The following is a 14,737-nucleotide window of genomic DNA, read 5'->3' as shown; positions in this document are numbered from 1 at the left end:
GAAATCCTTAAGTTCTTGTGCATAAGCTGAACTACTTTACTGCAGTTGGTGCACAAAAGGCTTCAAAACCAAGGTCAGAAATGCATGGCCCCTTTGGGACTCTCTTAATTCATGTTCAGTGAATGCTTTCCTCTGTAAATTGTGCTATTTTGAGTTTCTTGTGGGATTTGTCAGACTTGAGGTTGGTTTGGTTTTTCATCTCTTTAACCACGGGGAAATCTGTCCTGTGTGTCAATGGTGAGCTTGGGGTTTAATCTTCTGGTGTAGGTGTGCAGATTTATGCTGAGGGCTCCTCAGTGTGAACATAAATTAGAAAGAAAAAGCCTTGGAGACTGTAAGATTCTCTGCCCCAAATATTTGTTAGTGTTGGTATGAAGCTGCACATTATCAAATGCATCTTGCCAATAAAGGACTGAGGGCTTTTTGTTCTTTCAGCAGTCTGTGGCCTCTGTGACTAAAAAGAAAACAGTTAGGGCTGTTTGTGTTTGACTTGGCTTGAGTAGCACTCCAATTTCACAGATAGAATGTTTCATTGAATTCCCTGTCTCTCATTCATAAAACCTTTATCACTTGTTGATTATTTCTAATTAACACCTCCATAGGCTGTTCTATTGCATGAACTGGCTGTGTCATTCCCTCTTCCCCTTGCATTGCAGATGGCAGCGGAGAGCTGCCAACAACAGTTAGGATTTTGGATAGTGATTTTCAGGTTCTGCATCTGAATGGCATTCTTCAACCTCCTTCTCCTCCTCCTGTCACCATAGTTATGCTGGGTTTGCCATAGCAAAACTAGGAGCAGAGACTGAGAGATCTGGGGCTGTTTAGTCTGTGGAAGAGCAGACTGAGAGGGGATCTTCTCAGTGCTCAGTAAGAGCTAAAGGGTGGGAGGACAACAGGATAGGGTCAGTGGTGCTCAGTGGCAACACTGGAACCCATAAGAACAGGGAGAAAATTCTTTGCTGTGAGGGTGGTGGAACCCTGGAGCAGGCTGCCCAGAGAGCTTGTGGAGTCTCCTTCTGCGCAGAGGTTCCAAACCTGCCTGGACAACCTGCTGTGGGTGACTCTGCTTTTAGCAAGGGGGTTGGACTAGGTGGTACCCCTCCAGCCCCCACCATGCTTGGCTTCTGTGAAAAGAATGTCAACCAGATGGTGCTGCGCTGCCAGGAAAGCAGGCTCTGGTTCTTTTTTTCAGTAAATACCTTAGGGTTTGTGATCTTTCCTCTTCCACTCTGCAGTGAATTTTGTTTACATTTTTTCTGGTAATTTAGTTACTTGCCTTAATTTGGTGCAGATTTGATATAATCACAATTTGTTTTGCAGCAGTGCACAGAGTCAAGTGTATGAACTCTGCAATATAAATTCACACAGTTTGATTGCTTGGTGCTATTTAAATGAAATGAATTTCCTAAGGCTTGTCAGTTTGAGATATGCTTAGGTCATCATGGGATGAAAAATAAGAACTTGGACAGAGGAGGTTTGGTGTTGTCTTCGTGGTGGAATTGTATAGCTCTAGCAAACCACTATGGCCTGCCCTGACTGAAATGTGGCATTGGATGCTGTACACAGCAGTGTACACTGGCTGCTCATAAGAGAGAGTGACAATCTCTCCATATAGCTGCATTAGTGGCTAGGCAGAAAGGGACCTAGGGGTGCTGGTTGATAGTAAGTGCTGGGTTCTGCACATCGGCCACAACGACCCCATGCAGTGCTACAGGCTGGGGTCAGGGTGGCTGGAGAGCAGCCAGGCAGAGAGGGACCTGGGGGTACTGGTTGATAGCAGGCTGAACATGAGCCAGCAGTGTGCCCAGCTGGCCAAGAAGGCAAATGGCATCCTGGCCTGAATCAGAAACAGTGTGGCCAGCAGGAGCAGGGAGGTCATTCTGCCCTGTACTCAGCACTGGTTAGGCCACACCTTGAGTCCTGTGTCCAGTTCTGGGCCCCTCAGTTTAGGAAAGATGTTGAGTTGCTGGAAGGTGTCCAGAGAAGGGCAACAAAGCTGGGGAGGGGTTTGGAGCACAAGCCCTACAAGGAGAGGCTGGGGGAGCTGGGGTTGCTTAGCCTGGAGAAGAGAAGGCTCAGGGGAGACCTTCTTGCTGTCTACAACTACCTGAAGGGAGGTTGTAGACAGGTGGGGGTTGGTCTCTTCTCCCAGGCAAGCAGCACCAGAACAAGAGGACACAGTCTCAAGCTGCACCAGGGGAGGTTTAGGCTGGATGTTAGGAAGAAGTTCTTCACAGACAGAGAGATTGGCCATTGGAATGTGCTGCCTGGGGAGGTGGTGGAGTCCCCATCACTGGAGGTGTTCAGGAAGAGACTGGATGGGGTGCTTGGTGCCATGGTTTAGTTGATCAGATGGTGTTGGGTGATAGGTTGGATGTCACAATCTCAAAGGTCTCTTCCAACCTGGTTTGTTCAATTCTGTTCTATTTGGGAGGCAGGAGTCTCACTTCAGTGGCAGTCAGATTTGGGTTCAGTGATGAGTTGTCTTTTCTTGTACACTTAACACATTGTTCTGTTGGGATAACTCATACCCCCCTCCTCCCTTTTTTCTTGTTTTTTTTTGGTGCCAGACTCTTGTTTCCAACTTTTAATAATTCTTATTAGGCAAACGAAGCAGAAGTGTTCAAGGAGACTTGCAATAAATCAGGAATCACCCCATGTTATTAGCTCCCAGGACAGAAATGTAGTGCATTTTTAGAGTCTCATTCTGCTTTGCCTTGCTGTTAACCACACAAGGAATGAGATGTGTGGAATCCTTCCAGCCTCCCTTCCTGGCTATATGTGATTTCTGAAGGCTTGCTGAGATTTCTTGGAAAACTGCAAAACACTGCATTCAGAACTTGCAGCCCTTTCTGCTGCTCCTGATAATTTATGTAAGTACATCTTCATGAAAGCTGGATTGTGTTCTCAGCTCTTTTGTTCATGTTGTTTACTCTGATCTGCTGTTACGACACTTCATTATATGCTGGCTAATTGCAGTGCAGATAAGGAAGAAAATGAAGGATACGTGGAGCTGTGTAATGAGTAATTTGTATGAACAGTTGAGATACAGAGAACAATAGGCTAACTTTGAGATCTCCAAGTAAGAAGTTTAAGCCACTGCACAAGCTAAACCTCACAGAATGGCACAATCCTGGTGTGGAGGGGTGGGAAGGGACTTCTGGAGATCATCTAGTCCATAAAGAAGGGTGGCCCAGAGCAGGTTGCCCAGAATGAAAATGTCCAGGTGGGCTTGGAATCTCTCCAGAGAAGGAGACTCAACAGCCTCTCTGGGCAGCCTGCTTCAGGGCTCTGGTACCCTCACAGCAAAGATATTTCTACTGAAGCCTCCTAGGTTCCCATTTGTGTCTGCTGCCCCTTGTCCTGTCACTGAGAAGAATAAACCTTTATTAGAATAAACCAAACCAGGTTGGGAGAGACCTTCAAGATCATCATGTCCAACCCATCAACCAATCTAACCCACCCAAACAGCTAACCCATGGCACCAAGTACCCCATCAAGTCTCCTCCTGAACACCTCCACCACCTCCCCAGGCAGCCCATTCCAATGGGCAATCACTCTGGCCCCAGCCTCTTGCCCCCGACTCTCTCAGGCTGCTCTTCTCCAGGCTAAACAGCCCCAGGTCTCTCAGCCTTTCCTCCTCACAGAGATGCTCCAGCCCCCTCAGCATTGTCATAGCCTCTGCTGGACTCTCTCTAATATCTCCTTGTCTCTTTTGAACTGGGGAGCCCAGAACTAGACCCAGTTCTCCAGGTATGGCCTCAATAGGGCAGAATGGAGGGGGTACAGAACCTCTTTTCATTTACTGGCCATCAATGCACCCCTGGATGCCATTGTGTTTGGCCACAAGAGCACGCTGCTGGCTTATAGTTAACAGCACTTCTTGGGAAGGGAATCATTCTGAATGTGTGAGGTATCAGCTGTTTGTGGGGAAACAGCAACAGGCCATTAAAATGTGGAAAATGTTGTAGCTGTTGTACTTGAATAAATCATCACATGGAAAGCAGACCCAAACAAGTGTAGTTTTATACAGTTTTCAGTCTGTTGTGCTCTGCCTTTTCTCAGGACCAGCCTCATGTTCCCATTATGGTCCTGCTTGTGGCAGTTTGAAATCTACCATGCTGTTCCCATGATAGTAGCATATGTGAGGGCTGGAGCTAGCTGCTGTGGGGTAATGGATGGGGCCTTTCTGATGTTCTCTCAGTGGGGTACAGCATTTAGCTTTGCCTTTGCCTCAGATTTTAACAGGTGGTTAATTATCTCTCAGTCCTCTTTCTGAAGAGTGGTTTGCCATTGGAATGAGCTTCCCAGGAAGGTGGTGGAGTCCCCAACACTGGAGGTGTTTAGGAAGAGACTGGCTGGGGTGCTTGGTGCCATGGTTTAGTTGATTAGATGGGGTTGGATGATAGGTTGGACTCAATGATCTCAAAGGTCTCTTCCAACCTGGTTAATTCTATTCTATTTTTGTTTTTTTTCTTCTGGTCAGATGTGGTCTTAATAGTGCAAAGTATTAATTGGGCTTGGAGAAACAGCAAGATGTGAAATTCTCTTGTGGAAGGGAAAAAGGTTGTAGAAAGGATTTTCTGAATGGCTTAGTGCCTGCTGCTTAAGAGCACGTAGGTGTCAGGATTGCCTACAAAGACATAGTGTTAATAGCACTTCAAAATTCTTTTCTTGGAATAAAGGCTGTTAGAAGGTTTCAGAAATAGAAGAATAGATGGCAAGACCTCTTAGATTGCACAGTTAGGTTGAGCTAGAAGGAGCTTGAAAAGAGCCAGGAGCAGTAGCAAAATAATGTAGTAAATTAATCATGGGAGTACGTGTACTGTCCCGGTGTTCTGAGCTTTGTCCAGCCCTGCTTTTCCATCCAGGAAGTGATTGTGCCTCTTCCTCTGTCTGCAGCATTTCCTGGCAGTGTGGCTATTAAACCCCTCACATTTCTTTTTGCTGGTCAAAAGCCCCAGTAGCTGATGAAGGTTTCTTGGATAGGAGAGCTGGTGTAATGCCTGATGGCCTGTCAGTATGGCAGCCCCAAGTGATAAGGCTGAAATTTAGCATGTACCCAGGTCTAGAGATTTATAAATTGGTGAACACAAATCTTGACAGTGTGACTAAAATCTTGTATCCATTTCTTGAAGAAAATAATTCATGTGAGAGATTTCAGTCCAGGAACAGTGTTGTTCTTGTCAGCATATTCCAATTAATCATTGTTCTGAGTGGGTGAGCCCAAGTATAAAGGGTTAAGGGTGATTGCTTCACATAACACAGGAATTTGCTTTGGTTTCACAGAATCCACATCAGTTGTTTTTATGGCTGTTTTTTGCAAGTCACTGAATTGTTTAGGCTGGAAAAGATCTTTAAGATCTTTGATTCCCACCATTGACCTAACACTACCAAGTCCCCTGCTGAAAATCATGTCCCTCAGCACCACGTCTGCATGGCTTTTCAGTCCCTCCAGAGATGATGATTCAACTACATCCCTGAGCAGCCTGTTCCCCAAAAGGGGAAGAAATTGTTCCTCATGGCTAACCCAAACCTCCCCTGGCACAACATGAGGCTGTTTCCTCTTGTCCTGTCACTTGTTCCTTGGAAGAAGAGACCAACTGCCACCTGGCTCCAATTTCCTTTCAGAGAGTTGTAGAGAGCCAGAAGGTCTGCCTGCAGACTCCTCCTCTCCAGGCTGTACAACCCAGCTTCACTGAGCTGCTGCTCACAAGACTTGTGCTCTACACCAAGTGTGGGGTGTTTTGATTTGTTTTGTTGTTTTCTCATTGAAAAGAGGCAGCTTGATGCAGTCATGTACCAGATGGCAAGTATGAACTTGCTTTATTTTTGTAGGTGTAGCTCATTAACATGTTTGTTTTACCATTAAGTGCAATCAGCAGGGTGTAATGGGTTTGGAAGAGCAGGATTTGTTCATCCACTTTGCTTTGCAGTGTGCCAGTTGGCAAGCCTTCTGGCTCCAGATTTCCCAAGTTCAGATTTGTGTTTCTGGTGTGTGGTTGTTTCATTGTTTACAAGGGGTCTTGAAGATTAAATAATGCAAAAGTAAAAACTGAGATGATTAGAAAGTGAATTTGTAGAGCAGGGGGATGCAGGGTGAAAAGAACTATAGGATGACAGTCCTTCTAGATTTAGCAGAGCTGTTGGTGCTCCTGCAGAAAGCCTTTAGAAGGAAAATTAAACAAACCTGAAAAATTGATCAAGGTATTGGTATAACCCTCCAAATAACTAGAATTCTCTTTATATATATGTGTGTGTGTGTGTGTGTATTCTTTCCTGTGTGTTACAAACCCCTTGACCAAGCTGATTTCATGTTGCCAGGTATTGAATAACTTGTTGTGTTTTTATAATGAAGGTGATTATAATGAACTGCTGCAGAATGGCTTGGGTTGGAAGGGACCTTAAAGATCATCTAGGTCTAACCCCAGGGGACACCTGCCACTGGATTTGCTCCAAGCCTCACCCAACCTGTCTTTGAGCTAGCCTTGGAGCCTCCACAACTTCTGTGGGGCAACCTGTTCCAGTGCCTCACCACCTCACAGGGAAGAATTTCTCCTGGAAGTCTATTCTAAATGTCTGATCTACAGATACACAGGTTTTTATTTTACCTGCATTTCATGTCCTGGTACCTGCTACAAATTAGGTTGATTTAGGGGCTGTGTTATATTTAGGCTCAACACAATTTTATGTGGAAAAGAGTTCAAGAACTCCTATGACTGGTATTTATTGTTGTTCTGGGCCCCTCAGTTTAGGAAAGATGTTGACTTGCTGGAAGGTGTCCAGAGAAGGGCAACAAAGTTGGTGAGGGGCTTGGAACACAAGCCCTGTGAGGAGAGGCTGAGGGAGCTGGAGTTGCTTAGCCTTGAGAAAAGGAGACTCAGGGGAGACCTTCTTGCTCTCTACAACTACCTGAAGGGAGGTTGTAGCCAGGTGGAGGTTGGTGTCTTCTCCCAGGCAACCAGCACCAGAACAAGAGGACACAGTCTCAGGCTGTGCCAGGGGAGGTTTAGGCTGGAGGTTAGGAGGAAGTTCTACACAGAGAGAGTGATTGCCTATTGGAATGGGCTGCCTGGGGAGGTGGTGGAGTCACCATCATTGGAGGTGTTCAGGAAGAGACTTGATAGGGTGCTTGGTTGCATGGTTTAGTTGATTAGGTGGTGTTAGATGATAGGTTGGACACGATGATCTTGATCTCTTCCAACCTAGTTTATTCTATTCTATTTAACCTGCTGCAGCTGGTAATTCTTGCTTTGGACACTGATGCTGTTGATGTAGAGACTTGAAAATTAAGCTTGCCCTCTTAGTTGTTTGTTGGGACTTTTGGTTACAGAGAGAGTGAAGATTCTTGTTACAAACAATGAGTTTGTGAAGGTTTTATGTTTCCTCCCATCACTGTTGGGAGTTAATTCGCAGGGGACTAAGGAGAACTGGCATCTTGGATTGCAGAAGCCTGTGCAGCAGTGTTCTCACTGGAATGTCACATTCCATTATTGTTGCATTAAGATACTGAGGAGCCAAATGTTTAGCAATTTGTTGTTGAGGTTTGCAACTCCAGATAGCACTGAGAGTGCAAGATTAGTTGTGGAATTAAAATAACAATTTAATACCAACTTCATCTGTAGTTTGGAGAGTTCAATAACTGACCAAGATTTGAACTGTGTTGATTCATTCTCTCAAGTCCATTTTTTCTGATGAAATGTCCTTTCTAACAGCCAAATGATTCTGAGAGCCTAGCAAGTGGCAGCTGAGAAACAGATACAAAATGTGTGGCTTGGATCATCTTAGTTGTGGGGGTAATATTGAAAATGTGCCCGCCAGGCTTGAAACTGTCTTCCTGGACATTGTGATCCTGGGCAGCCTGCTGTGGGTGACTCTGCTTTAGCAGGGGGGGTTGGATTAGATGATCTCTAGAGGTCCCTTTCAACTCCCACCACAGTGGGATTCTGTGACTTGAAATTTGGGTCATGCCTTCATATGAATCACAGAATCACCAAGGTTGGAAGAGACCTCAAAGATCATCGAGTCCAACCTGTCACCCAACACCTCATGACTACTAAACCGTGGCACCAAGTGCCATGTCCAGTCCCCGCTTGAATCCCTCCAGGGATGGTGACTCCACCACCTCCCTGGGCAGCACATTCCAACGGCTAACAACTCTCTCTGTGACGAACTTTCTCCTCACCTTGAACCTAAACTTGCCTTGGTGCAGCTTGAGACTGTGTCCTCTTGTTCTGGTGCTGGTTGCTTGGGAGAAGAGACCAACTCCCTCCTGGCTACAACCTCCCTTCAGGTAGTTGTAGAGAGCAATGAGCTCTCCCCTGAGCCTCCTCTTCTCCAGCTAAACAATCCCAGCTCCCTCAGCCTGTCCTTGTGGGGCTTGTGCTGAAGGCCTCTCACCAGCCTCGTTGCCCTTCTCTGGCTCCTGCTTTTCCTTTTGCCTGAGCAAACAACTGAAGAGAGTTATTGTGTGTAATGAAAGTGGTCAGTTTTTACCTCATGAATGTTGTAAAGTGGATGGAAATTATTATTAGGATTATATTGTAGCAAACCTCTAAACATCTGACTACACTTGAAGCAGTGTAGCAGATAGTGGAAGCATATGTTACATGCTGTGTGTTTCAAGAGGTAATTCATCAAGCATATGCTAAACAGAAGGGGGCAGAAAAGCCTTATGTATGCATTTGGATTTCAGTTTTTGAGAGTTTAAATGTTGTCAACTGTACAGTCTCTGGAGCCATTGGAATTTGAAAATCCTGCAGTGAGAACATTCCCTGGAAACCTTTCCTCTAAGCTGGATGTTCAGTTCTGCAAGTACAACAAAATGAATGAATGAAGAGGAGAGCAGTTAATCAGTTTGTGATTGAAGGGACAAGTTTCCATCTTCCTTTGGAAATGGGAGGAATGTAAATGGTGTTTCAAAATCACTCACATGCCAGTTTGCACCAGATTGAAGTAGCAGGAATACTGTTCTTAAAAGATGCAAAGCCAGCTGGTCTTACTATTTGTGGAAAATAATGGAAGGCAGTAGAGCTTTGAAAGAACCACTCTGCAGTGGTTTTGGAGAGCCCTGATTTTACTTTAAGCGAGGCAGAAAAGAGCAGTAGGTGGATTCAGCGGTTGAAAAGGATGAAGCAGCCTGACATCTCAGCAAGGTTGGTGAGATGGCAAAGAGCCAGTCTCCCATCTGCTTCATCTGGCAGCAGATGTTACTTAACTGATACATTTCCAAACGTGAAAAACACTCTCTTTGGAATCCAAATGTCTTTCCAAAGAGAATTTTTCCTTTTAATGGAACTGTACATTTTTGCATATCTTCAGCTCAGTGTCTTTGTTCCATATTGAAGGGTGGAGTATGAGGCAGGAAATCTGCTCCCAATAACTTTGAGATTTGTATTCTTGGTAAAAAGCGAAGAGTGGTGTTTCGTTAACATCCCTTCAGGGGCTGTGGAAATTAAAGATTCAGCACCAGCTCTCAGAGTAGCAGCATCCTTGTCCCTCATATAAAAATGTGTGTGTGGTGGCAAGCACACAGAGCTGGTTGGGTGGTTAGGAAAAGCAGGAAAACCAGAGCTCCGTGATGGAAGTGATTTACGAAGTGGCTCTGTGAGAGCTGTGTGTTTGAGCTCTGCTCGCAGAAACCTCGTGTTGGATTTATTTGCTGTCTGTTATCTGGTGACCATCAGTGCTTCAGTTAATGTCACTAGTGTCTTGAAAGCCAGTTTATAACACTGCTGCCTTCACCCCAAACCTTCTGGAGTCTTCATCTGCCTCATGAGTCAGACTTATACTGGAATTAGATACTAGAATTTGTAAGGGAAGATGGCAAATAAATCTAGCAGCAGTTAATTGTGTAATGAAGGATTCCATGGCTTTACTTTGCTTTCAGGTAGTGTTTTCTAAACATACAGCAACTTCAGCTTCAGTATTAAGGCTGCAGTAGACCATTTGGTTCATGGCAGCTCTGTTCAAGTGCAGTCAAGCCTATGGATTTTGTTGTGGAAGATGATTGCCTCTCCCTCATAGATCAGTCTTTCTCGTTTCATGATTAATGCCATCTCCAGTAGGCTGCAGTACTTCGACTTATCTAGTTCAGGAAGTTAGGGCTCAAAGGATAACAACTGTAAATTTCTTTAGGCTGTCTGAAAAGAAAAGATTATCTTTGCTGTTGCATTTTTATGAGTACATTTATCTTTAAAGAGGCTTATATTAACCTGCTAATTATAAGTCATGACCTGTCCTTTTCTTGTCCATAATCAAAAGTGGAAGGCTGATAATGAATGGCATTTCTGTGGCATTTTTTCCTCTCCTAGTTATGTCACTTGCAGATGGCCTGGGTGGACTGGGGGTTTTGCTGCTTCTGTGCAACTGCTTTGGCCAGAAGGTTCTGTGGAGGTTGTGCTTCACTGTGCCTTTAATTTTGAAAGAGTTTCAGTTGTGTTCTGAATTTGAATTGCCTGAAATGTGGAGATGTGGTGCTGAGTGGGGCATGGTTTAGCACCAGACTTGATAGGGTTAGATAATGGCTGGACTCAGTGATCTGGCAGGTCTTTTCCTACCAAAATATTTCTTATTGATTCTGTGATTTTAAATTGAAGTGGCTCATGTAGCCACTGTACACAGGTGGTGTAAAATCCCCGAGGTAACAAGCTGCACTTCTTAAGTGGTAGGTGCTTTAGGTCACTTGTAGCATTATAAGGCTGTTGGCTAGCTGGTGAACTAGTTGAAGATGGGTATTGTCACTTCTGAATGGTTACACTTAGTTGTACAGGTATGTGGAGCTGCTCTCAGAGCAGAATAATCCACAACAGATTTTTAGCAGCTTTTAAAAGTGGTTGATAAAATTGGTCTTTAAGCTAGGAATTCTTGGCTTTCCGACTGCCAGCCAGTTCAGAGGCTCTCTCTCTAGGTAAAGCTGAGTACTCCCTAGATTTTTGCAGCTTGGAAAATGTCTGGCTCTTATTTATTTGAACTGAAAATGTGATGTTACTCGTTCTTAAACTGTTAACAGTATGTTTTGATAAATGCTGCATTTCCTTTATCTTTTATTATAAATCGATTACAGCTTTCTCAGCCTTCAGCTCCATGAATCTCTCTCCAGCGGTGGCTGGTGTACTTTGGCTCATCTTTTTACAGGGCCTAATCGTTAGTGCTGTCTTTATAATGTCTGCTCTTCTGTGATGTTCCAGATGCAAAGAATCCAAAGATAATTTTTTGATGACTGAACTCTCGCTGCAAATGACGGATAGCGCTGCTGCTTCTCTGGCAATTGGCTGTGACTAGGCGAGTGCAGGGTTTAGGAACAGGAAAACTTTAACTGCTCACGTGCCCATAAAGCTGAATAGAATAGAATAGAATAGACCAGACCAGGTTGGAAGAGATCTTCAAGATCACCGTGTCCAACCTATCATCCAACACCACCTAATCAACTAAACCATGCAACCAAGCACCCTATGAAGTCTCCTCCTGAACACCTCCAGTGATGGGGACTCCACCACCTCCCTGGGCAGCACATTCCAATGGGCAATCACTCTCTCTGCATAAAACTTCTTCCTAACCTCCAGCCTAAACCTCCCCTGGCGCAGCCTGAGACTGTGTCCTCTTGTTCTGGTACTGGTGGCCTGGGAGAAGAGACCAACCTCTGCCTGTCTTCAGCCTCCCTTCAGATAGTTGTAGAGAGCAGTAAGGTCTGTCCTGAGCCTCCTCTTCTCCAGGCTAAGCAACCCCAGCTCCCTCAGCCTCTCCTCATAGGGCTTGTGTTCCAAGCCCCTCCCCAGCTTTGTTGCCCTTCTCTGGACACGCTCCAGCAATTCAACATCCTTCCTAAACTGAGGAGCCCAGAACTGGACACAGTACTCGAGGCAGCAAGGGTCCCACTGGTCCCACCTCTGTGAATGGTTTGGTTGTTGGCTAGTTTGGTCACTCCAGGGAGATGAGGAGCTATATTTGTTTTTGTTTGTTTAGTTTGTTTTGGGTTTGGGTGGGTTTTTTTTTTGGCATAAATCCAGCGTGAAAGCTTTGCTGGTTTGTGGTTTTGTTCATGTAGTACTGTAGTGTAAATTCACAAGGCAGTTTTCTCATTCCTGTTTGGATAGGGAATCTTAACTGTATGCTCAGAAGGCGAAGGAAGCAGGTGGTCATCAAGAGGAAGGAGCATTTTGACATTATCTTCCTAAATAGTGATGAAAAGATGCAAGGAGTGGCTGTTGTTGGGGATGAAGACAAGTGTTAGTGACAGATAAAAAAGAAAAACCAGTAAGGAAAAGACCACATGTCAAAAATGGGGGTTTTCTGTATACCATCATGGTAGGGCTAACTGTAGCAGTCTTCCACAGCCCCCACACACCTATGAGCTATACATTCAAGTCCTCATGCTCAGCCCCAGCAGTAAACTGGAAAATACATGGTCTCTTTCCCAGACTTGCTTTCCTTAAGGCTATCTTTGGCTGGAGACAAGCAGTCTGCCAGCAGTAACTCCAGCTCCTGCCTTTCTCATCTCTCTCTCTTCATCTCCTTCTACTGTGTGCATTAGCAGGAGATGAGAAGGATATCCTTAGGAGCCCAGCCTTCCAGATAAGCAGCACACACTGGGTGGGAGTAGCAGTGACTGCAGGGTATCCTAACAGAAAGCAGCAGCTCAGGGGCAGGGTGACTAGTTGAATGTCTCAAAGTTGAACTCCGAGCCCTTATTTACCTATTTACAGATGCTCACATGTGCAAAGAAGGCTCAGAACTGCTCTAAACAGAAGGCTCTCTTCCTTCTTTTCTTGGACTGTTTGAGCAGTGCTATAAGTACTCTATTAACTGGTCTGTATTGGTGTGTCTGTGGAAATGAGTAGAATAACTTGTCTGAAAATTTTAGTCTCGAGTTTTTTCATAAGTAATTTTCATCCATTTGGAGAGAAACTCTTTTGATCTTGTACCTTGCAGAGGAGAGAAATGCCAGTTTCTTTATTTTTCTCTCTTTCTATGTGAAAACCTCCTCTGGGAAGAGGAGGAGAATGATGGTCCCGGCATTGCCAAAAGTTCTTTTATGCCATTGGCTGCATTCTGTGTGATTGACAGGTTATTGGCAATGGAAAGCCAACAGTTCAGACTAATGACCATATCTATGACTCACAGGTTTTCCATACTGAAAATTGCCTTTGGCAGCAGTTTTCTTATGCAAAATACAGAACATCCTTTTATATTTAAAATAAACAGGAGAGGCTGAATCTGCACGTTTGGAAGTCACACTCTGGTGTGTTTGTTTACTGAGCAGTGGTTTCACCTGTGCTTTCACAGATGAGTTTTGCTAAATGGCAGATTCAGTGTCCCCAAGTCTAATAATATCTGTAGGGTACATGCATTTTACATATTTTTTTTCCCCCTCTCCTCACTTAGCTGTGTCCAAGAAAAGGCAAATTGCAGAACCAGCCTCTCCAAGTTCCAAGGCTTATGGGGAAAGGAATACGTGAATACAGATGGAAAGTACTGAAGCCTATGCAACAGCACGGGGTGTCTGAAGCACTCCCCCTGACCCCTCTTAATGTTTTCTTTCCATCTTCTCTGAGTATAGTACTGGCAGCACTCATAGAAAGAATTGCTTCATTTGGGATCTGACTGAATATTGAAAGCTTTCCTCTTCCTTCTTCATGATTGTCGACTCCTGTGTTCTACTCTATCGGTAACAATTGAAGTTGGTTAATCTTCAGTATAAAACGCACAGATTGAGAAAACAAATTGGAACAATGCAGTCTGAGGGTGCAGTAGGCTGCAGTAAGTTTCAATGCTTTCCTCTGAAGGATTTTTTTTGTTGAGTTCGCCCAATATTTTGATTTTTTCCATAGAATTCCTTATTTACTTTTGTGTGTATTCAGCAGGCTTCTTTTTGGTGTCTCTTTAAATAAATCTGAAAACAGAGACTAGAACATCCTACAGCAAAGCTGCTGGGCAGCACATTCCCATACCTGCAGGGAACTTGTGGGTATCTGTTTCTCCTCTTCACAAATTGGAGTCAAAGACAATCCTGTGAATCCTTTTTTTCTTTTTCAAGCACAATGGTGCCTTTCTGTATTGATCCCATTTGTTAGTTTCTTTTTCTTCCAAGTAACTAACTGCTCAAGTTCCACAGCATCAGCTCTGAAAAATGTCTACCTTGTGATGCCTCGCGGTCAGAATATGCCAGCATCCTGTAGCCGTTCTTGTTCTCTGTAGAACGTGGTCCAGAATTTAGTTTCTTGGTTTAGATTTAGATTTCTGACATTTTGATTGGAAATCCTCCTCATGCAGCCTGTTTCTGAAGGCAGCATTCTTCAGGAGTTGAACATTAGGCATCAGAAATCCCTTCTCCTGTATGACTGAAGGGCTACAAGGCTGGTGAGAGGCCTTGAGCACAAGCCCCAAGAGGACAGGCTGAGGGAGCTGGGATTGTTTAGCCTGGAGAAGAGGAGGCTCAGGGGAGACCTCATTGCTCTCTGCAACTACCTGAAAGATGGTTGTAGCCAGGAAGGGGTTGGTCTCTTCTCTCAAGCAACCAGCACCAGAACAAGAGGACACAGTCTCAAGCTGCCCCAGGGGAAGTTTAGGCTCGAGGTGAGGAGAAAGTTCTTCATGGAGAGAGTTGTTAGCCATTGGAATGTGCTGCCCAGGGAGGTGGTGGAGTCCCCATCCCTGGAGGTGTTCAAGGGGGGACTGGACGTGGCACTTGGTGCCATGGTCTAGTCATGAGGTCTGTGGTGACAGGTTGGACTCGATG

At 44.8% G+C, this 14,737-nt stretch overlaps 1 protein-coding gene across 2 annotated transcripts in view; it reads left to right on the top strand.

Annotated features, from left to right (window-relative positions):
• The window catches only part of BANP (BTG3 associated nuclear protein), a 173,448-nt gene that overhangs the window by 21,390 nt on the left and 137,321 nt on the right, over positions 1–14,737 (top strand). The gene's annotated exons all lie outside the window — the stretch shown is intronic.

Source organism: Melanerpes formicivorus, unplaced genomic scaffold (assembly GCF_026170545.1).
Source record: "Melanerpes formicivorus ecotype bairdi unplaced genomic scaffold, bMelFor1.0.p_v2 SCAF_20, whole genome shotgun sequence".
In the NCBI taxonomy this organism is placed as follows: Eukaryota; Metazoa; Chordata; class Aves; order Piciformes; family Picidae; genus Melanerpes; species Melanerpes formicivorus.
The sequence above is the reverse complement of the archived record's forward strand: the minus strand, read 5'-3'. Positions and strand labels throughout refer to the sequence as shown.